This window comes from Cavia porcellus, unplaced genomic scaffold (genome assembly GCF_034190915.1).
Source record: "Cavia porcellus strain 051 isolate PalLab524CR breed Dunkin Hartley unplaced genomic scaffold, mCavPor4.1 scaffold_34, whole genome shotgun sequence".
NCBI classification, from domain to species: domain Eukaryota; kingdom Metazoa; phylum Chordata; class Mammalia; order Rodentia; family Caviidae; genus Cavia; species Cavia porcellus.
In genome coordinates, this window is record NW_026947517.1 from 6,595,912 (window position 1) to 6,620,317 (window position 24,406).

Genomic DNA, 24,406 nt, shown 5'->3' on the forward strand with positions numbered 1-24,406 from the left:
AATATCAGTGTGCAGTTGTCTCTAGAAATTGATCCCCTCATACTTGTCCTGGATATATTTTTTAAAAATTTAAAATCTGCATAAAATACTGATACATACTTGCTCATATACAAAGCAGATCAAGTTATAATAGATCAGGCCTTGAAGAAGCTTAGCTATCTATCACTGGATTTGTGGAGAAGGAAAATGTTAATAGACTCTCTGTGATTGTGCATTCTTGTAAATCCAGCACACTAGGAATCAGGTTTTGCAAAATGGCAAATTCAAGTTGAAGTTCACATCTTAATGATCAGTGAAACTGTCTTAAAACAGATTTAAAAAGCTATAGATTTTATGCTAATAGCTGTTGTTCATTCCCAGCATGGAAAAGAAGAAAAATGTGTTATATAATATCAAAAAATAAATAATATAATGTCATTTGCCATAAGAAATAGGTGGTTCTTTCTCCCATCAATTCGGTGAAATAGTTCAGCTTTAAAGCCTAAAAAGTCACAGGGTTTCTTTTAGACGAGAAACCAAAATATAAATTGTGGAATGAAATGAAAGAGATTTAATAGAGAAAAGTAATACTGACCATATGGAAAAGGGAACTACAGGTTAAGGACCGTAGGGAGATAGTGATGGGGAAACATATCAGAATGATCTGTATGTGATACACATATGTACCCATGCTCAAAGTGAAGCTAAAGATTCTACATTTCAAAAGGTACCAAATTTTAAGATTTCCAAATGTGTACCAGTCTTTTGGGAATGGTTTTTTTCAACATATCTTACAAGGCCATTCTGTTGCTTCATGGTCAGAATTTCTTAGCAGGCATTAAAAACAGAACTTGACTTTAATGCAGTCATTAAACTGAGACCCATTTCACTGTGAATTTTTTTTTTTATTTAATGTAAAGACAAAAAATGTAAGTATTATTTAATTTAATGTATTATGTAAGTATTATTTTATTTAATGTAAGACAAAAAAATAAGTAGAAATAATACCCCCTTCAAAGTGAAAATAAACAGTAAGAAATCTAAAGACAGTGATTACATATGCTGCTCATAGAAATAGTTAATGAAATACAAAAGTGAAACATATGAAGTGGGGATTCAAACAGCGAGACTGCAAACAGTTTTGTTCAACTCTCCCATGAAAACTTAGTAATATGGTTATCAATCCTATATGTGATTTTTCTTTTTTACAGAAATGTAAAGCTAGGGAAATCCTATGGACATACATCTTGGGATCAGTGTAAAGAAGTATTCCCTTGTACTGCAGAAGGTAATGTGAAAGTGAAAGAAGCAGAAACACACCACAATGTTCAGATCCATGAAAAATACTGCAGTGGAGGAAAACCGTATGTATGTCAGCAATGTGGAAAAGGTTTCACCAAATCTGGACATTGTAAGCGACATGAAAGAATTCACACTGAAGAGAAACTATATGTATGTAAGCAATGTGGGAAAGCTTTTAACACACGGGGAGTTTTTAAGAAACATGAAAGAATTCACACTGGAGAGAAACCCTATGTATGTAAGCAATGTGGGAAAGCTTTTACCCAACATGGAAATTGTAAGCAACATGAAAATATTCACACTGGAGAGAAACCATATGTATGTAAGCAATGTGGAAAAGGTTTCACCAAATCTGGACATTGTAAGCGACATGAAAGAATTCACAGTGGAGAGAAACCATATGTATGTAAGCAATGTGGGAAAGCTTTTAACACACAGGGATATTTTAAGAAACATGAAAGAATTCACACTGGAGAGAAACCCTATGTATGTAAGCAATGTGGGAAAGCTTTTACCCTACATGGACATTGTAAGCGACATGAAAGAATTCACACTGGAGAGAAACCATATGTATGTAAGCAATGTGGGAAAGCTTTTAACACAAGGCAAGGTTGTAAAATACATGAAAGAATTCACACTGGAGAGAAACCATATGTATGTGAGCAATGTGGGAAAGCTTTTAACACACATGCATATTGTAAGGTTCATGAAAGAATTCACACTGGAGCTAAACCCTATGTATGTAAGCAATGTGGGAAAGCTTTTACCCTACATGGACATTGTAAGCGACATGAAAGAATTCACACTGGAGAGAAACCCTATATATGTAAGCAATGTGGGAAAGCTTTTACCCAACATGGACATTGTAAGCAACATGAAAGTTCACACTCAAGATAAAACCAGTGTATAAAAGCATCATGAGAATTTTTTGAGCACAAGTACATATTGCATAATGCATGAGAAACTTCACACTGGGGCTGGAGATTTAGCTCAGTGGCATAAGCGCCTGCCTTGCAAGCAGGCAGTCGTGAGTTTGATCCCTGGTACCTATAAAAATGAAAAAGACAAAAAAAAAAAGAAAGAAAACCTTCACACTGGGCAGAAAACTTATATATGTAAGGAATGTTGGAAAGGTTTCAGCAGAAATGCTCATTGTCCAATACATGAAAAAATTTACACTGTTGAGAAACCCTGTTTATGTGAAGAATGTGGGAAAGCTTTCACCACACATGGATATTGTAAAATACATCCATGACTCCACACTGGTGAGAAACCCTATGTATATAACAATGTGGCAAAGCTTTTACCACATACAGTCATTGCAAAACACATGAAAGAATTCACACTGGGAAGAACCACTGGCTACGTAAGCAAGTGAAGACACTTTCAGCAGCCAGATTGTAAGTGAAATACTTGAAGAAGCTCACACAAGTGATAAAGTCTATGTGTTATGGGTATACTCTCAGCACACATGATCATTGTTACATATCTGAAAGAGCTCACTGGGCTGAGATCCTATGTGGATTAACAGTGTGAGAAATATGGCAATCCATGTTTTTTGTTAAATACATAGAAAAAGCAGCACTCTTCAGACAGTTTACATCTAATTTTACTTTAAAAATTCCAAGTAGACCTGAAGAAATAATCAATACAGAAGTTTGATGTCAATATTCACAAATTTTCCAGAAATGACAAATCTGAAGTGGAGCTCTACTCAAGTACATATTTTGTATGATTTTCAGTTAATCAGTTACACTTCTTTAGTTTTTTAAAAGTGTCTTTGTGCTTCAAAATGGCATCTTGTAATTAAACATGGTAAACTGAAATGGGCTTTCCACTTTCAAGTACGGATAGTGTCTATGTACTTAATAATTTGTCTTTAAACCTTAATTTTTATTTTTTGGTGAATTATTGTTTTTAAAGAAAAAACCAAAATGTGTAGAAATAATACAGACGTTCTGAAAAATAAACAATAAGAAATCACTAGTTGATTAGTTACATATTGTCATCTTAGAAGTAATTGTTCAAGTTACAAAATTAAAACATACAAAGTGATATTGAAATGACACTGCAAAAAATTTACCTCAGTGATCCAACAAAAACTTATTAGTATGCTTATCTGTTCTGCAAACTTGTTTTTTATCTTAAAGATGTTAAGATTAAACATACAAAACAGAACAGTTAATAACAAAACAAGTTAAGGAAACACAGGTTTCAAAACAAGTCCACTGAGATGTTCATTTTCTATCTTACTGTCTCTAGTTTTCTTCAAAATAGTTGTTCCCATCTTCACATGCATTGAATATACACTGAACATTATAGGACTAATCAAATAATTATAGGATGATGCAGGCGCTTTTGATCTTCAAGACTGATTTTGGGGAATTTGATAATGATTACCATAATGTGTCTCATTCTCTTCATAGTAGACATCTTTATTTTTATGTATGCTGAAATTGAACATAAGAGACTAAACTAATATCACTCTGAACAGTGAATAATAGTATCCTGAGAAGGAGAAAGGTGAGGAATTGCCTAAAACAAGAAGGCAGAGCACATTGTTAAAAGTGTATCAGGATTTAAAAGCTACAGTAGTTCTGTTGCTCTGTTTAGTTTGATTATATATCCTTCAGGTCTGTCTACTCATATTAGATTTGAGGGCACAGAGAGATAACCCAAAAATGGTAGGTTATACCATGATGGTAATTATCCTTAATTTCCTATTAACTAAAACTGAAAACCTGTATTACTTACATTTTCTTACTATGACCGATCTTATTTGAAGCTGGTTTGTTTGAATGTTATTTGGCCTTGACTAATTTTATTCACATTTGGTATGCTTGCTGGTATCAAGTCCAAGAGTACAGGCAACTACTCTGAAGATGATAAGATGTGAAAGATATATATTGTGAGGCTGGGGATTTAGCTCAGTGGCTTAAGCCCCTGCCTGGCAAGTGTGAGGTCATCAGTTTGATCCCCAGTACCTAAAAATAAATAAATAAAAGATATAAATTCCAGGTTTAATTTTTTATTTAAGGAGAAAAAAACATAAAAAAACAAAGCAGTAAAAGGGTACAAATCATAAGGAATTTCAAGAAAAAAATATAGTAAGAAATCACTAGTTAATAGGTTACACATTGTCTTCTTAGAAACAGTTGTCCAAATTATAAAATTAAAGCATATAAAGTGAACATTCCTACAGCAAGACTGCAGACAGTTCTGTTCAATGATCCATCAAAAGCTCAGTAATATGGTTTTCCTTCCTACACACACAAACAGGCCCTTATATCCCTTAGACCACCTTCCTTTCCTCTCTTCTTCACAATAACAATTGCACTTTTGGTGTTTTTTTTTTTTACTCCCATAGTTCTTATTACTTTTTTTGAAGAGAATAAAACCTCAAGTGAGTTAACAAGACAGAATTGGTTAGAACATAAGGATGGGCATAGTACTTGATGCAAAAATAGAATATCAGGTGATCAAAAATGGTTATCCCTGTGCCTCTTGAAATTTTAAAAAGAGTTCCCTATATCATCAGGTATAGTAGAATTGATCAAAACAGTACAGAACAAGACCAATAAAATCTAAACTGGAGACCTTACAGAATTTCAAAAGAAGATAATAATCAAACCATAATGGGTATCATAGTAAATCTTATTGCCTACAAAGTGGTTGCCTATACCCTCAAACTTGATACTACCAAACAAAATAGAATATAGTAAAGTCAGGCAGAACAAGATGGGGAGAGGAATACTGGGGTTAAAATCAGGTTAATAGGAAAACAAAAAAGTTACTATAATATATCCCGCTATTTTTTAATTTAGTTTTCCTTTAATTGAAAAAGAATAAGAAAAGATAGAATAATTTTTTTAAAAGGGTGGAGATCAAGATAAAGGAGACATTGTAATAGAACAACACAGGCCAGAACTGAACAATTAAAGCATCATTTTGTTTCACCACCAGGTAATCTAACATAATAGTAGTCACCATAGTGCCTCTTTCCTTGAATTATTTGAGTATAACTTCGTATACTATAGAATCAATCACATCAAGACAGTGTGAAGCCATTCAAGAGAATGAAAGAATTAAAGGGTATTTAGAGCAAGTTAACAGAAAATGAACAACAATTTCTATATTATCTCTTTGCCTGTAAAAAATTTTATTTATACTATCACAGTAAAATATATTAAGATACAACATGTTAAAACCAGTGGAAACATGTACAACAACTTGATGGGAGTTCCAAAGAAGATGATATTAAATCAGCACTAGATTTTATGATGTGTTATTTTCTTCAGAATAGCTATCTGTACTATCACTGATACCAAAATCAAAAAATCCAGGGTAAAACTATTACACTGAATGAGTGAAAATGTTATATGGATTCAAACCAATATGATTGGGTATCATGATTACCACATACTTCTATGTATTATCATTTCTTATACTAGGAAATATATTTGGTATTTATACATGTGAGTTTGATTTATTTCAGTAAGGAGTATGGTCTCAGTCTGCATCCATTTATTTATATGTCAATGTGATCATTCTTTACAGCTGAGTAGTACTCCTTTGTATAAAAACACCATAACTTTTTTATCCATTCCTCAGTTGATGGACACTTAGGTTGTTTCCAAGATTTGACTATTACAAACTGTGATTCTATAAAAATGGGTGCACATATATCACTGTGGAATGATGCTTTTAGTTATTCTGTGAATATGCCTAGAAGTAGAATATCTGGGTCAAAAGTGCTTCCAGTCCCAGCTTTCTGAGAAATCTCCAGACTGAACTCCACAATGGTTGTACCAGTCTACACTCCCACCAATAGTGCAGGAGAGTTCCTTTGTCCCAATGGCGTCTCCAACATTTGTTGTTGGTGGTTTTCTTGATCTTGGCCATTCTTTCAGGAGTGAGATGAAATCTCAGTGTGGTTTTAATTTGCATTTCTCAAATGACCATTGATGGTGAACGTTTTTTCATGTATTTATTTGTCATTTGTATTTCTTCATCTCAAAATTGTTTATTCATCTCAGATGCTCATTTTTGGATTGGGTCTTTGAATTTTGGTGGTCTCATTTTTAAAAATTCTTTATATGTTTTAGACAGAAGTCCTTTGTCTGAGGGGCAGTTCACTAAGATTTTTTCCCAGTTTGTGGGTTTTCTTTTCACTATACTGGAGATTTCTTTTGATGTGCAGAAACTTTTTAATAAGAGGTGATCCCAATTATTGATTCTGGGAAGCATTTCCCATGCGGTTTGAGTCCTGTTCATGAATTCTTTACCTACTCCTATGTCTTCAAGGTTTTTATCCAATTTGTCTTCCAATAGATTTAGTGTTTCTGTTTTAATATTTAGATGTTTGATCCATTTAGATTTTATTTTAGTACATGGTGATAAGCATGGGTATATTTTTAGTTTTAGGCATATGGAGAGCCAGTTTTTCACCACCATTTATTAAAGAGAATGTCATTCTTCCAGTGAATATGTTTGGCCCCTTTATCAAAGATAAGGTAGTTGAGTGTGTTTGTAGTGGTGGTTGTATCTGCTCATCTATTCCACTGATCTTCAGCTCTGTTTTGGTTCCAGTACCTTGTTGATTGTACTACAGTTGCTTTGTAGTAAAACTTCAAGTCAGGGATTGTGGTACCTCCTGCCTTGCTTTTGCTGCCTCTAACTGTCTTTGCTATTCTAGGTTTCTTCTCATTCCAGATGAATTTTAGGGGTGATTTCTCAAATCCTATGAGGTATGTTGATGGTATTTTTATCGGGATTGCATTGCATCTGTATAAAAGTTTTGGGAGAATGGCCATTTTCACAATATTTATTCTTCCTATCCATGAGCAAGTGATGTTTTTCCATTTTCTGAGATCATCTTCAATTTCATTTTTCAGTGTGTTATAATTTTCCCTGTATAGGTCTTTCATTTCTTTCATGAGAGTAATTCCTAAATATTTCATTTTTTTGGTTGCTATTGCGAAGGGTGTGGCCTCTCTTATTTCTGTCTCTGTGACTTTGTTGTTAGTGTATAGGAATGCTATTGATTTTTGAGTATTGATTCTGTATCCAGCTACATTACTGAATTTATTGATTATATCTAGGAGTCTTTCAATGGAGCTTCAGGGATCTTCTATATAAAGTATCATGTCATCTGCAAATAATGATAATTTAACTTCTTCTTTTTGTATCTTTATGCCTTTTATTTCTCTCTCTTTTCTAATTGTTCTGCCCAGTATTTCCAGTACTATATTAAATAGGAGCTGTGGTAAGGGACATCTTGTCTTGTGCCTGATTTTAAAGTAAAGGCCTTAAGTTTTTGACCATTTAGTATGGTACTGGCTGTTGTTTTGTCATTGCTGGTCTTAATTATATTGAGGTAACTACCACCTATTCCAATGTTCTTCAAGGTTCTTATCATAAATGAATGTTGGACCTTATCAAAAGCTTTTTCTGCATCTATATTAATGATCATGTGATTATAACTTTTGGCTCTATTGATATGGTGTATTACATTTATTGATTTACATATATTAAACAATCTGTGCATGCATGGGATGAATCCCCCTTGGTCATGATATATGATCTTCTTGTTGATTTGCTGCATTCTATTTGCCAATATTTTATTGAGGATTTTTGTATCCTTGTTCATTAGGGAGATTGATCTGCAGTTCTCTTTTTCAGTTGGGTCCTCCGCTGGTTTTTGTACTAGAGTAATATTTGCTTCTAGGAACAATTTATGAAGGATTGCTTCCCTTTCCATTTCAATGAGGAGTTTGCGGAGTGTTGGCATTAGGTCTTCTTTATACTTCTTGTAGAATTCTTCAGTGAATCCGTCTGGGCCTGGGCTCTTCTTTGTAGGTAACGATTTTATTATGCTTTCAATTTCATTAATAGAATTTGGGTTATTCAGTAGTTTTACATCTTCATGACCTAGCTTTGGTACTTCATATGCTTAAGGAATTTGTCTATTTCCTCTGTGTTATAAAACCTTTGAGAGTAGAGGTTTTTGAAATAGGTGTTGATGATCTTCTGTATTTCAATATGGTCTGTAGTAATTTCACCTCTTTTATTCCTTATTGCATGGATTTGAACTTTTTCTTCCATTTTTTAAATAAGGCTGGCTAGGGGCTTTTCGATTTTATTTATTCTTTCAAAGAACCAGGTCTTTGATTCATTGATTTTTTGGATTTTTTTTTTTTTTAGTCTCTATTGCACTGATTTCTGCTCTGATTTTTATAATTTCTTCTTTTCTTTTGGCTTGGGCCTTACTTGCTCATCTTTTTCTAGATCTTTGAGGTATAACATCAGGTTATTTATTTGTATTCATTCTGTTTTCCTAATGTGGAACTCGTGCAATAAATTTTCCTCAGAGGACAGCTGTCATTGCATCACACAGATTCTGGTACATTGTATTTGTGTTTCCATTTGTTTGTAGATATTGTTTAATTTCTTCTTTAATTTCCTCTGTGACTCACTGATTCCTCAAGAGTGTTATTCAGTTTCCATGTGTTTGTGGGATTTTTGCAGTGTCTTTTATCATTAATTTCTAATTTCATAACGGTATGGTCTGGTAGCATGCAAGGGATAATTTCAACCCTTTTGCATTTGTTTAAATATGCTCTGCGAATTAACATATGGTCTGTTTTAGAGAATGACACATGTAATACTGAGAAGAATGTATATTCTGTTGTTGTTGGGTGGAATACTCTGAATATGTCTATTAAGTCCATTTATTCACAGGTGCAATTCAGTTCTTTTATTTCTTTGCTCATTTTCTGTCTGGTTGATCTGTCCATTGGTGTCAGTGGTGTGTTAAGATCTCCTGTTAGAATTGTGTTACTGCTAATTTGATTTTTCATTTTTGTTAGTAATTGTTTTATATAATTGGGTGCTCTGGAGTTTGGTGCATATAAATTTACGATAGTTTTCTCTTCCTCTTGGAGGTTTCCCCTAACCAGTATGTAGTGACCTTCTTTATCCCTTTTGATCATTATTGGCTTGAAGTTCAGATTGCAAACAGAATAGCTACCTCCGTTTTTTTTTTTTTTTTTCTTTTTGGTTCCTGTTACATGAAATATTGTTTTCCATCCTTTGACTTTCAGTCTGTGAGTATCCTTTTGGGTTTAGATGGGTTTCTTGTAGACAGCACATGGTTGGCTTTGGTTTCTTAATCCATTCTGCCAGTCAGTTTCTTTTATTGGTCCATTGAGACAATTTACATTAATGGTTAGAACTGGTACATATTGGTTTATTGTTGACATGTTATCTTTCTGCTGTTGCATCTTTATTTTTCTGCTCTTTTTAACTGTCTGTTTTGTTTAGAGGTTGTTTTCCTAAATGTATCTAGGCTGTTTTTCAGTATTCTTTGCAGGGTTGGCTTGGTGATCATGAAGTTTTTCAGCTTTCCTTTGTCATAGAAGTATCTTATTTCTCCATTGAGTTTGAAGGACAGCTTTGCATGGTACATCAGTCTAGGTTAGAAATCATTTTCCTTTAGGATCTGAAATACTTCACTGCATGCTCTTCTTGACTTTATTGTTTGTGCTGAGAAGTCTGCTGTGATTCTGACACGTTTTCCTTTATAGGTGATCTGTCTCTTCTTTTTGACAGCTTTTTATATTCTATTCTTTTGCTCAATTTCTGGGATGGTCATTATTATATGTCTGGGTGTAGATTTATTTTGGTTATGGCTATTTGGATTTCTATATGCTTCATTGATCTTGATATCAGTTTCCAATCTCATGTTTGGGAAATTTTCAGCTATTACTTCTCTACATATCCTCTTGACATCCTTTATGTTATTACCTTCTTTTTCATTTATCCCTATCAACCTTATGATGTTCTGCTTTGTGTCATCTTACAGGGTTGAATAGTTTTTTCCTGATTTCTTGTTATTATTAAAAGACCTTTCCTTTCCTGTTCACTGGCTGCAATCTTGTCTTCATGGTCTGAGATTCTATCTTCACATTCATTGAGGCATTTTTTACAACTTTTGAATGGAGTTTTTGATTTCCTGTATATCACTTTGCATCTGCTTTATGTATTCTGTTTGTTTCTTATAGAGTTCATCCAAGGATTCTATCTTTTTGTTTAGTTCCTCCTATTTTTTAACTGTGTCTTCTTTAGATATGTTCAGAATCTCCTTCATTTCTTTTAACATTTTTTTTTTACTTACGAGATTATTTCTAGTTTGAATTTCTTTAATGCTTCCCAAAGTTGCTTCTTTATTTCAGTTACTATTATTTCAGGTATTTCAGTTATGTGGAATGTGTTTTCTTCTATGCACATGGCTCCTAGGCTTTTTTGGGGATGGGATTTATGTTTGAGATTGCATTTTGCTGTATTTTCAAGCTTCAAGTGTTGTTCCAAGTGAAGGAGTGAGTTCACCCAGATTGAGATGGGATTCCATGCTGGCAAGGTAGGGAGTTCCCCCAGACTGGAATTGGAATCTGCTCCTCAGCCCCACTCGCTGGTCCCAGCAGGAATCCGTGGGCTGGTCCCCAGGTGAAGAAGAGAGTTACCGCAGACTGGGAAAGGATTCTGTGCCTTGGCCCAACTCCCTGGTTCCGACTCACTGGTCCCAAATCACTGGTCCCAATGGGCAACCACAGGCTGGTCCCCAGGTGAGGAAGGGAGCCCGTCCAGATTGGGATGATATTACATGCCTTGGCCTGACTTGCTGGTCCTGGCAGGAAACCATGGGTTCTACATCAGGTTTGATTATTAACTGCTTTCACATCCTACAACGTCTTCAAAGTTGTGTTTTTATAAAAATAGCTATATAATGTTATGCTTAATTGTATAGTCCCTGATGATGTGGACAATTCTATTGAAAATAACAAGAGAAAGGATCGTAAGTACTGTACATCACCTCATATTGTGGTCTTATATGTCTCTTTCATACCATGATTTTCTAGGAATTTGTTTTGTTGTCTTATTTTGATTTGTTTTCCCCCATAACACATAAAGGATAGATATACACATAGAGATTCACACATCGGAAGAATTTCTAACCTATTTATTTGACCAAATAATATAATGCATAATGTAATGAACAGATACTCTGAAGAAGAAGTGACACTAAGAAACCCAATGCTAATTCTGTAGCATTATGATATACAATTGAGCAATACTATTATTCACTGTTCAGAGTGATATTAGTCTAGTCTCTTATTTTTTTGGGAATTGTAATTTTAACACTGTGTTGTTTTAATCTTTTGATGCACATGCTTCATTTTCTCATTCATAAATGATGTTTCTGAAGTTGACGCAATATTTGGCATTAAGACATACATTGTAGAGGCTTGGAGTATGTGTTTTTGACAAAGTTGTGTTCTTTTCACATAACTTGTACCTTAATGAATGTTATGTTTTCCAAGTATGACAAGACATCTGCTCATTTCCTATCATCACTGGATATCATACCATGTAAATTATGTTGCCTGATTTTGTTTCTCAGTGGAGCCAATATTTCTCATTTAAGTAAACCTTTGTTTTTCTAACCATCAGAATTTTACTTGTTATGTTTATATTACATCTTTTTTTGCTAGTAAGTTTTCCCCACATGTACCAAATGTAAACCATACTACTGTGAATTTCTGATTGTGCCATACTGACAGGATCATAACTTGTTCTCCAATAGCACATCACAATATATATATCAGTATCTCCAGAAATTATAAGATTTGGCATGATTTATGAGTAACCATACTTTGAAATCAATTTTTCTTGAATATGGAGTTGTTTTGGGGGAAAATGTTATTATTGGATGTATCATGCAAATGCCTTTATTTTATTCCTTGATGCTGTGAATGCATTATATATTTTGTAATTATTACTGTTTTTTCCTAAAATACTGAATTAATGGCATGAAGGGAAACCTAAATTTTGAGCTGTCAACACAGTAAAAAGTAAATTTGCTAAATTAAGATTCAGATTGAGTTCTGTTTTACTGAATTGTGAATTTATACAGTGGCATATCACTTTATTTATAAGGACCAGTGCATGATGTTTGTGGTGTGTACTGATTATCTTTAAACACATACACTGGGCCATGAGTCCCAGTTGGTTTATTGTGGCCTGTGGTTTTCACTTCGATTTTAACATTCATGTAAGATGTAACCTGTTTAATGCTGTGTTATTGAATACAAAATCTGCTTAGGAATTATGTTGTTAAAAACTGTGGTGTTATGAAAACACAAGTGAACATTGCATGAAATACCCCTAATACAGTGAAGATAGCTTGCCCAAGTCTCAATTATCCTTGGGAAAAAAATTACTCACCTCTTATGCAATCACCACTAAAACTATATCTATTTTGTACCTGAAGAACCTGATATACTTCACAAAGTAAAAGACACTGTGAAGTATATTGTCAGCCGCTATGCACTATAGCATGTGGCCAGATCCCCTGCAACATATTTCTGCTTACCATCAATGGGAATATTTGGAGTTTGTATTACAGCTAATAATAGAATACTGAATCTATAAGACATATATCCTGAGTACATGCATTGTCTCATTTTACCATGAAAGTAAATCTTGCTGGTTCTGTTGATGCATGCTTGTAATGCTAGCACCTCAGTGGGCTTAAATTAGTGGAAGAGGAAGTCGAGTCTAACCTACACAATTAGAGTGATCTTGTCTCAAAATATATCTTCAAGTTCTGCAGATGTAGCTTAATGCTTTAGATCTCCTTCCTTTCTTCCCCAGCATCAACATTTTTTAATACTCACAATTGCACGTCAGTAGTTGTCTTTTTATGGGTTGGCCATGTAGCAGTTATTCCAGAGAATCACTTGTGAAACACATTTGTTTTTGTAGTGACCATCCTGAGCATAATTTTGGCAGTAGTCAATTTAAACCATTCATTCTTGCATTGAATACAGTAGAATTGTCACTTTTTTATGCCTTGTTATTTTATAAAAACTAACAAAAGTATGCAATTTTTTATCATTTTGTATTTAAATAATTGCATTGGTAAGGAGATACCTATAAAGATTAGGCTAAAGATGATTTCTTTAGTTCAAGCATCAGGAGAGAATGAGATGGGATGATAATGGCTTTGAAGCTGACTTTGGGAGGCAATTGCTAGATGGTTTAGCAGAGTGTGAAACAGTTGTTTTTATGCCTGCATTTGAAGTTTAAGGAAACAAGTATGTTGAGGTCAATAATATAAATGTACGGTAGGGTAAAAGAATCACTACTGCAAATTGTGATTTTTCTTTACTCAGGAAGTGTACTTTTTTTGGTAATTTGTGCAGCAGTCTCATATATGCCTCTATTGGAGTAAAACATAGTGAAACATGAAAGAGCCAGACTTTCCATGTTCTGAATGTAGAGGTATTAAAAAACATTTTTTTAAATACTATTGCTGCTGTTTTGTGTAGAAAATAAGATAGGGTGACAAAACAAGCAAAAAGGACTCTGTAAGATTTTAATCCTCCTGCATAAACATACAAGCCACAAAAAAGTCAAAGCAAAAGGATGAAGAAATAAACTACAGAAAGAGAAATTTTATCTATTACTCCCTGACAGCTAACATGTAAAACCAATAAGAACGTGAAAGGAATGCACATTTTTCAGAATATGTACAAAGTGCGAAGAAATTCTTGAAGAATGGAGCATTTTTGCACAATAGATAAATGCAAATAGGGACATCATTGCATTGTAGAGAGAACTAATCACCATAAGATCTAAAGAACATTCAGGAGACTACAGGAGAAAAGGAACTATTTAATCTTGTTGGTGGGAATGTAGGTAAGTAGTTCTACTACTACTGAATTCTGTTTTTAAAGTATTCAAAAGACTAAAATTAGTAATTCTCATTAGTGCAGTGCTTCCTTTAGTGGGTCTCTTCCCCCAAGAGTTAAGGACATATTGCAGTGATGTATGCAGATTCGTGTTACTGAAGCAATAGTCATTTTTCTGTGGAGAGCAGCAGCAAGCACTGCTCCATCACCACCAAATACCAATGATGAACAACAAATACTCACTAGTGTACTCCATTTGATAAATGATGCGATATTTTATTGTGAAGTCGGCTGGGACTTAGGTTTTCCAGTACACTACAGGTCAGTATAAATATGATAGTCATGCTAATGTCACAAGGCCATCACTAGTACACTATTACATTCATTAGATTTGATGTATTAATCTTTTTGAGGAAGCATGTTGCTATGAAGTTCAGGCTGGTTTTGAGGTCACATTATAACCCAGAGTGGTCTCAAACAATTCTCCTTCCTTAGTGTTTCAAGTACTGCGCTCCACACAAGAGCCACCAGACCTAGTTTATATTTGGTATATTAAGTGCATATTCAGGATATTTTATTTCAACTGTTTTTGTTGTTAAAGTATTTCCATATTTTACCTCCAGCATTTGTAGAAACGTTGGCCTTATTGAGGTGGTGATGTGCATATCACCAGCCTCATGACATTGTCTCCTGGGTTCAGAGCTGTCAGTGTACTGCAGTGAAACACAGCTGTACATCACTGTTTCTTTTTCTACTTTCCTTAGAACAGATTTTTAAAATTTCCATGGATAATCAGAGGGTCAATAACCCTGGCTAGAGTTTCATGCAAATGCTGACAGTTAAGTACAGTGTAGCACTGACCTGAAGATACTCTCTGTCATCTGAGAGTCTCTATAGTCCTTTCTGTACACACACTTTGTGCCTGAGCCAGCACCTGTTGTGGGTCCCAGAGTCTGCTGCAAGGCCATGGAACACATAGCTTTGTGACCAGCTCTAGACTGGTGTCCTATATGCCACTCTGCTGAGGCAGAGCACAGCTTCTGGCAGGAAGCCAGAGGCTCTGAGGCTCTGAGACAACACTGGTTTTTCTTTGTGAACACAGATAATATTATATTTCTGTAAGACAGACAGCTCTGTCCCATATTTCTACTCAGGAAGAAAGAAGATGAATCTGGAGACTGTGGAATAGACAGGGGTGCTGCCCTTCTGCTCTGCCAGCCTGGTCTTGGGTGGGAACCTGACAGTGGCCCAGGCTTGCATCCTCCCACGTCCTGCACCAGCCCATGAGGATCTGCCCTCAATGCATGTCAGACCCAGTCACACTTGACTTAGGGCAGGAATTGTGTAGGGGGATTCACAGTGGTGGTCAGGCCTTAATGTTACTCTGCTGGACTCAGTGAGTCTGTGTGGCTTGTGGCTGAGTCTAGTGACACCTGTCCTGGTATCTCTCCTGCCTCTGGGTGACAGAAGGCTGGGGATAGTGAGCCCTGTCCTTTAGTGTCCTTGTCATTTGGCATTTTCCTGCAATCATCCTGAAGGCTCTGGGATGAGTGAACCACTTTATCAGCCATTCCCATATGGTCTACCTATGTGGGATCCTGAGGCTGGGGTCCTGTGTCCTGAGAAAGCAGCATAACCTACTCCCTGTTCACTCTCTTGAGCCAACTGTCTGAAAAGACCAACTGTCACCAAACCAAGGTACCTTGTGACCTGAGCCTTCAGAGTTCTGTTTGGACCTATCGCCAAGGAAGTGAGGTCATGCACTGGGGTCCACAGTTTGGCCTTCCTCTGTGATATCACCATTCATTTTGTTGTGGAACAAATCTATGTCCTCCTTAGAAACAACAAGTTAAAATGCTAGAAAACTGTGTATACATTTAGACTTTGCTGAACTTTGAAGATTTTAATGCAGCAAACATGTAGATGCTTCAGATGTGTCAGGCTGGGTGCCAAACACAAATGTCCATCCAAAGGGTCCATTGTCTCAGAGGATGAAAGACACATTGTCTTCTGTTAAAGATTTGTCAAATGTTAGGATGACTTCCTTTCTTGGGCTTATGTTAGTTTCACTTCAGTTCGATTAGGAAGCAGAATACCTGTAATGATTTTACCAAACAATGTGAAGGTCTCATGTTATAAACCCCATATATCCAGGTGAGGAGGATTCATAGCCAGTTTTATTCTCATGTGCTTAGGAATGATTATTTATTCATCCTTAGATGTTCAACTCAGCTATACACTGTAGTACTCCAAACTCTGAACTCCAGGGAGAGGGGACAGCAGGTGGTGAGTACAAATGGAGGTGACATCATCACCCCGTACTGCTGAAGGACACATGTGCATCACTCCTGGGGAACTTGTCTCCTAGCTGCTGCTGTCACTTCCTTTCCTCCCATCCCAATCAGACTATGGGCTTTGTGTCCCTGATGGGTAGTTTCCCTTTCTTAGAGGTGATGGTGTTGAGCCTTTTCAGTTGTAATACTCTTTGGTTGGTCTCCTTGAAGCAGTGTTTCCATGCTGGGCTCTCTCTGTGCTGCCACCAACCACTATTATGTGGCTGAACCAAGCACATGTACCTGTCACCCATCTTGTGATGGCCATTTTTATGTTTTTGGGTTGGACTTCAAAAGGAAGCTGCCACACCCATTCTTACACAAGCATTTGAGTGGATACTGACATTTATTTCAAAGAAAATGCATCATATTGCTGGTGTATGGATAACTTAGAAATTCTTGCTGTATCTTTGGAAGCAGATGTTTAAAGCAAAGTTATGTGGTTCATTTTTTATTTTGTTTTGTGTTATTATGCTATACTATATTATGCTTTGTTATGTTATATTATATGTTGGTGAGGATTTTGAAAGTCCTTCAGGGTGTTTTCAGTATGTTCTGATTTGGTTTTGTATAACCAACCTGATGAACTTTGAGAATATCAAAAACTTTGACGAGTTCTGTTTTGGAGAAAATTTAAAGAGGAAAACACAATCAGGGATGTTGTTGCACACCTGTCATTCCAGGCCTCCTAAGGCTGAGGCAGAAAGTTTGTGGTGAGTTTTAGGTCATCCTGGGCTACAAGGGAAGATCAAGGTCAGACTGAACTGCATAGCAAAACCCTGTCTGAAGAAAAAAGGAAAGAAGAAAGACAGCAAAAAAATGATAAAAATGAAAAGTCAAAAATACACTTTCTAGTGAGAAATCTTTGTGAGGTTCTCTTGCATGTGTACTTTATTCAGCACACCTAGCATAAGGTTTACCATCATGGAGACATTGATGTGCTTCCTGGTGTTTGTACTCTTTCAATTTTTAAATGCTTTTTACTTAGATGACTGCAGATATGCTGCTGAATATATCCTCTTAGGGTTTGAGTAGTTCAGTAGGAAGAGATTTTGATCATTCTGGTTTTTTTTCTGTCCTAAATTTATATTTAGTACCAGAATTTGAGCAAGGGATTATACTATTTTTATTTTGAAATAATAATAAGAATCATATAAAGATAATTCTATAAAAAGATAAAATTAGTATAGATTAATAGTGATTAATGTTCCTTGTTCAGTGACTTCTGAGATTTCTTAAAGATCAATATTTTCATACATTTCTAAAAGCTTTGGTTTGGTACAAATTTTAAGACATGGTCTCACTAATTTTCTAAATGTCCCAGGCTAGGCTTAAAACTTTCCTCATCATTCCTCCCTCTCCCAGAGTGCTGGGATTACAGGTGTATGTTATACTGAGTAGGCAATTGATAGCAATGTTGTGTATTCATGCAATAAAATGTTTGGCTTTTGTCTTCAGACACTTTGTAGAAGGAGTCACTCTAGTTAAGCTGTCTGCCACCTTCCTAGCCTGCAGCTTCTTTCACAGTGAGGAGGACTGAAAATGCCATTAATGTTAGTAGATGTTAGGTCTGAGAAGGGGAAGGAGTGGAGAAGGAGTGGCCAGTGGTGGTGGCTGCAAAGATAAGAAGTATAAAATATAAGTAACTTTTATTTCGGGAATGCGAGGAGAGACCCCCTGGCCACCGGGGCGCAGCATCTCCACCCTGAGGCCAGCGATCTCTCTCTGGAACACACACAGTCTTTGGAACACGTGGAGTGAGGCACATAAGTAGCCTCGGTCTGGGGTGGAACCTAGGGAGTATTAGGGATGCACAGGTATCCCATTGGCACACATTTGGTGCCAGAGGTAGGTTACTAAGCGCAGGGGTATAGGGTTTCAGGTAAATCCCTAGGGGCGGGGGAGGCTGGAGCTTTTTAATTTTGGCTGAGGCTTTTCCTGGCTAAAGTGTCCAGTGCAGGCCAGCAAGCCTTTCAGTACATTCTCTGCTTTTCTAACTGTGGTCAGCAGGCACTTCAGAAGATCACTCTAAATGCCTTCTGCACTAGGATTGAGGCTTCGTGTCTTTGAAGCACATTCTCTTTTTCTTTGATCCCTCATAGAATTTGATGATTGTTTGAAGTCAAATCGCAAGAAAGGTGGGAAGGTTAAAGCTACTTGGGGCACATTCCCCTCCAGACGGCCAGGACAGTGTAAAAATTTATTTACCCTCTTGGTGTCAGTTGCAAGGTTTTTTTTTTTTTGTTGTTGTTGCTGTTGTTGTTTAATTTGTAGGATTTCAATACAGAGCTTTGCATTGGCTTCTTTATCTTCACCTTTTAACACTTTTCTTGTTTTTTAGCCAGGTCCTTTAATAAATGGCTAAATTGCTGAGGCTCACCTTGAATTTGTGATGCTCCTGACTCCGCCTTCCAGACTGCTAGGATTACAAGCCACACCACCAGACCCGGTCTCATCATAGTGTTGTTAAAAACTCATTGGCTGAGCAAGGAATGGTGAAAATGCCTGCAATGCCTGTACTCAAGTGGCTGAGGCAGCAGGATTCCTGGGAGTTCCATACAAGCCTGCAACATATTCTGAGTTCAGCTCAGTCTACAATGACACAGGGAGACCCTGCCTATAAAAAGACAATGAAAAAAATAGGGAAGAAAAGCAAAGAAAATGAAAACAAAGGAAAGAAGAAATAAATAAAATTCCTAGTGATTTTGTCACTTGGTGTGCATCTGGGCTAGCTGTTTTAGTCTGTGTCCTTTTCTTCCAGTGTAAAACCCTTTTCACTACTGTTACTTTATAATACCTGGAAACTAGTATTTTGATGCCTCTACTTTTAATGTTCTTTCTATGGCTATAGGATGACTCTTTGTACTTCCTTGTGAATTTTCATATTTTTTTTATTTTTCTAGGAAAATGGCACTGATACTTTGACAGGAATGGCACTGAAACACCTGGTTGCTCTGGGTAGCATGTACATTATAACATGAATTCTTCCCATCCCTCATCACAGTATGGCTTTTCTTCTGTTAGTGCTCTTCTACTTATTGCATTAATTTCTACAATTTTCCAAGAAGAGGTGAGTTTGCTTCAGTTTAACCTAATCATTAGTTATTTTTGGTTATTTGTGAAATGAATTGTGTTCTTTGTATTTGAGGCTACAGTTTGTTTGTAGTACATAGTAATGAATTGATTAGGGCATGTTGCTCATGTATCCGGCAATTTAAGTGATTTGTGAATTTGTTCTATAAGGTTGTCAATGGAGTTTAAATTTCTTATATACAATGCTGCACCCTCAGGAGAACTGCAACAACAATTAATTCTTCCTTTGTGATTTGGAATGCTTTGCTTTCTCTTTCTGGATTAAATTCTATGGCCAGGACTTCAAGTACTGTATGTTGAAAAGAGTTGCAAGCCTTGTCTCCTTCCTGACCCTAGAAGCTAAGCTTGCAGCTTGTCAGCCTCTGAGTACCATGTCAATGATGGATCTTGCCATGCTGTGCTGAAGTCCATTCCTCCTACTTATAGTCTATGGATGATTTTTATCATGAAAAAATGGTGACCTTTTGAGCTTCTCAAAGCTGTTTTTCCAAATCTCTTCAGGTGTTAGCTGTGCCTTATGCTATGAATGTGGTAAGCGACACTTAATAGTTTGTGCAAGAGGGAACATTCTTGCACCACTGAGATTGAGCCCAGTGTTGATCGTGTTGGTTAATTTTGAACATGATGGTGAGTTAATGTAGCAAACATTTAGCTGAATAATTTTGTAGCAAACATTTAGCTGAATAATTAGCCAACAGAGTGTTTTCATTTATTTTATTTTTAACACATTATTGTCTGGCTTCATTCTCAGGATGACTTGTCGCTTAAAAGAAGTTGGTGGTGGTTTTTTCTTCAACTTGATGGAAGAATTGAAAAACAATCAATATTCATCCTTTATCACATACTGGATAAAATTCAGCAGTGCACTTATTGTATCCTAGCTTTTTTGTTGTTATTAAGCAGCTGTGATGTTTACCCATTGCCTGTGCTCCTTATTGCTCTGTTCATCAGACTGTTTCCTTCTGATGCTTGTGCTTTGGGGACATCAATGGATGTCCCCACATATCCTTTAAGGGTCACATCTCATTTTATTTACGGATGCTACCATTTACTTTTGTATCTTCAAACTATCTCCATAATATATAATTTTGTGAGTAACTACTTTCAGTTACTCAGTTTTTAATGCACACTCTTGCAGGGTTTGGTTACTGCTGGAGGAAACTGGGCCTGGTGAGGGTCTGGTCTCTATTTAAGGCTTCATACCCTGACCTGCCTGCAGTGTACCCATCTCCTGACCTGCTCCCTATAAACACCTGTCCTGTTCCATAGCTATGGTGAGTCCACATGTGGCAGTTCAGATCTGCACCTGGGTGGAAAACATTCAGTCAATTTGAGCTCTGTAACAGACTGACCTTCTCATACAGAGCTCTCCTGAGTGAGACAGGGGGCCTCAGACATGTAGGGAGGAGCTCTGGAACCATTCCAGCTCTCTCCTGTCCAGTGTGGAGTGTGTGATGCTTTCCTTAGAACTCACTGATGGATGAGGCAGCCTGGACTGGGCCCTTTTTAGCCATGGTTCCTGCTAGGTGCCATGGTGTCCTGCACATCTGCCTGGACCATCTCTCTGACTTCAGATCTCCACAGAGATCTGAGCAGACTCAGTCTTCTTCTACCAGGCTCTAACTCTATGCTGAGGCTTCAGGTGAAATATCTGTGACCCTCAAATTCATCTTATATATATTTAACCTGGAAATTCCACTTCTAAGGGTCATTATAAAAAATGAAATTGATAGACACCATATTCTCTTCTTAATCAGTTTAGGTGTGGACAGTTAGAAACCATGAATGTTCCACAGCACAGCTACTGAGTTAATTATAAATGACATCCACTCAAAATGCTGAAAGAAGGCCATGTCCCTGATCTTTCCTGAGATGGAAGAGAGCTTGTGTCCTGGCCTCTCTCCACCCAGGAGTGAAGAGACACAGGCCTGCATAGCAGGTGAGGACAGGAGAGAGGAGCTGGTCAATGGCAGACCTCTCATCCTGGGAGGGATGCCTTTGGGGTTTTTCCATTGCATTATTTACAGTGCTCCACTCAATATTACTTCTCTCCTGTTCAATTCACTTAAGAATAAATAGTTGGTATTTTCTTGAATAGGTGAGTGGAAATGGATGACTTAATTTTCTTTTATCTGTAATGTAGGATAAACATATAGAAGAACATTCAAGCGTCACTTTATAGATATATAAAATAAGGAGTCTTTTTATTCAGAAAGGCAACACATCATTCATGACTAACTTTTAAACCCCCAACACATGAAGCCATGTGAATCCCGCTGCGGTGGGTGTCCTGCCCTCCCTACCTGAGAAGTCACTGTGCTCATCTGTGTCTGGTAGAAGACACCCAGAATCTTCTTCAGAGTCTCTTTTTCCAGCAAGGAGGACTTGAATCTTCCTGTTCTCAGGCCAAGCAGGGAGTGTGCAGCATGCAGAGGAGCCCAGCACCTCCTGCCTTACACCCTTTTCCACCACTGCATCCATGCTGCAGCCCTGCAGGCCCAATAAGGCAGAGCCACCAGGGAACAGCAATAATTCTGCCACATCAGCCCCAGGGGCCTCAACTCCTGGGTCCTGGCCTCAGCCTCCACCAGGCTCCAGGCTCTCTGCTGGGATGAACTTACATAGTGGGCCAGACACACCATCAGTGCCTGGGGACTAAGTCCATTTTCCACAGTGACACTTCCATTCCACAAATTTTGATCCTTTCCTTCCTAAATGAGGCTGCGGCATTGCAGACAAAACCCCACACATTAACATTACTTTTTGTTTTTCTTTTTTTCCCTGCTTTTCTTCTTCTCTTTCTTGTTCTTGTTCTTGTTTTTGTTCTTGTTCTTGTTCTTGTTCTTGTTCTTCTTTTTCTTCTTCCTCTTCCTCTTCCTCTTCTTCCTCTTCCTCTTTCTCTTCTTCTTCTTCTTCTTCTTCTTCTTCTTCTTCTTCTTCTTCTTCTTCTTCCTCTTCTTCTCTTCATTTTTGTCTTTGGTGGGTTTTGCACTATGTTTTCTGAGGCAGCTCAGTAAATCTAGGTTGCTGCCTGGATCCCCCTTCCTGCATCGCAATACAAACAGAAATTCATGAACATGCATCATTTATTTGAAAATTTCTATTGCAGTTATGAAACCTGTATGCATGAGATTCCACATCTCTGCCATAGCAGACCTACCCACGTGTACTACCACCATATCTTGTAAAGGGGCAGTTTATTTATACAAAATGCAGAGTGATGTTCTCAGCCTTGATTTTCCAGACTGGTGTACTTCTTGAAGGGAAATCATTTCTTGAAGGGAATTTTTTGAAGGGAAGTCATCAGTCATTTTTGAAGGGAAGCTAAATGATTTAGTTTGAGTAAACTTCAAGTATGTTGCTGTGCTTCTGTGTGACATCCTCGCTGCCAGACATGAGGAAGGCAATGAGTGGGATCTCCTGGAGATATAGCTCCAGAGGGACACATTTTGCACAGCTGTGTCAGGCAGGCTCTCCATCACCTGACTGGTCACCCTTTCCCAGTGCTGTCTCTGGCTTTGGGAGGTGCTGGATTGCAGTGAAGATTCCCAGTGTACTGGCTGGCCCTGGGGAAACCTTGTCATGCCATGAGTTTGTCATCCTTAGCCCTGCACATCTGTGGCCCTGGGGCCAGGGCAAGGTTCCCCCCAGCTGCAGTGAACAGCATCATCCAGACAGTTTTCCTGTGCATACTCCATGTGGAGGCTAGCAAGGGTCCCAATTCATTCCTGCTTCAAAGAGTACTGAGAATCAAACTCTTGAAAATTTGGGCAGCATTCTGTGTGGGAGAAAACTCTATTCTTAGTCCTAGGAGTTCTGGGGAAGGCTGTTTAGAGCTCTGATAGGAGCTGCAAGATAGGGCTGTGCTCTGCCCCCAGTGTCCTTCCCATTGTTGTTCAGCACCTGCCTTAAAATGTGTCAGTGGATGGGGAAACAGCACATTTCAGGGATGTGTGCCTGCATGAAACCAGTTTAGGAGGCTCAGTGTTTTGTGTGCTTGTTGGCCATGTCTTGTGATTCCCTTTGAGTTAGAAGAATTTGCCATTTCCCTCACAAAATGGACTCATGAAACCTCTTTCACACATGTAATAAAAACCATCTATCTGACTATTGGTTGTGAAGAAAGGTTTCCTGTTTTGGTTTTTGCATTATTGTTGTTTTTCAAATGCAATGAATTAGCTCTTTGTAGCTTCCTTTGTATCACTGAAATCCCGGAAAACATTTTCAGAAATGAAAAAATCAGTACATATACAATGGTGTCTACATTTTCCCTGTTGACTTTTTTTCTTTAGGATTTTCTCTTCTTTCAAAGAGCAGTAGCAGCCAGTCTCGTCCAGGAAGGTTTGGCCAAACAGAATCTGATGCACTGATATGAAAGACCCAGGGTAGTAAATCACAGTGAGAGAAAGATCAGCACAGGGTGGGGACTAACAGGAGAGAACAGAGGTATGGATGGGTCCAACACTGAGCTGAAAGCTGGAACTCAACAGATATAAAGATTGTACCAATTAATGATGTGCTTATGTTTGACTCAACTGAACATGTGGAAACTAATGAAATCTTAACTTAAAATTATCTTAGAATTTAATGTTTCAAAGAACTATAGATTTAAGAGTAGAAATGAAAACTGAGAGAAATAGAAGAGGTAAAGGGAAGGGGAAGCGAAGGGCAGGTGCTTTGCAGGACTTGAGCCCTAAGTGGAGCTCAGGACACCTGCCATGGAGCCAGTGAGAGACCTGCCTTGGAATTCCACCAGACAGGGTGTCTGGCCTTTATTTTCAGGGTGATCCCAGAGCTGGTGAGGTCATTGGAGGTGGAACTGGCACAAGATCTGTAAGTAGACATTGAGCTCAGTCCAGTACCAGCCCTGCTTTAGAAAAATCACCAACTGTCCTTGCTCCTTGCAGGCCCCAAAACTTCCCAGGGCCTGTCAGGGACAGCTCTGTG